The sequence below is a fragment of the Plasmodium gaboni genome, assembly GCF_001602025.1.
Source record: "Plasmodium gaboni strain SY75 chromosome Unknown, whole genome shotgun sequence".
Classification (NCBI taxonomy): domain Eukaryota; phylum Apicomplexa; class Aconoidasida; order Haemosporida; family Plasmodiidae; genus Plasmodium; species Plasmodium gaboni.
In genome coordinates this window covers 1-494 of record NW_017385405.1, presented here as the reverse complement: position 1 = coordinate 494, position 494 = coordinate 1, and the positions used below count along the sequence as shown (strand labels likewise).

At 9.9% G+C, this 494-nt stretch overlaps 1 non-coding gene across 1 annotated transcript; it reads left to right on the top strand.

The window, feature by feature from the left end:
* The first annotated feature begins 298 nt into the window (after positions 1 to 298).
* On the top strand, positions 299 to 492 carry PGSY75_0023300. The gene has a single exon (XR_001974502.1). It is a non-coding gene (non-coding RNA).
* Positions 493 to 494: the final 2 nt, after the last annotated feature.

Genomic DNA, 494 nt, shown 5'->3' with positions numbered 1-494 from the left:
TATATATATATATATATAATACTATATATCTTTTATTATTTTTTTATTATTTTTTTATTATTTTTTTATTATTTTTTTATTATTTTTTTTATTATTTTTTTTATTATTTTTTTTATTATTATTTTTATTATTATTATTATTTTTTTAACCTTTTCGTTATGTTTACATATATTTAAAGTAATATATGCAATAAATAAAAATGAAAAAATATTTATTATGTGATTAAAATTTTATCATATTAAGGCAAACATGTTTATATATATTTATTATATATATATATATATATATTTATTTATTTATTTATTTATTTATTCTTATTTTTAAAAGAACATTATTTTTGGGTTACTGCATTTTTTAGCCGCTTTTATGTTTTAAAAGATATAAAAATAAAAGTGAATAATAAAATGCTATAATAAAATGAGATATTTAAATATTTTTCATAATTTTTTTATAAGCTTATAATAAAAAATTAGCTAGATATTTAAATACAAAAA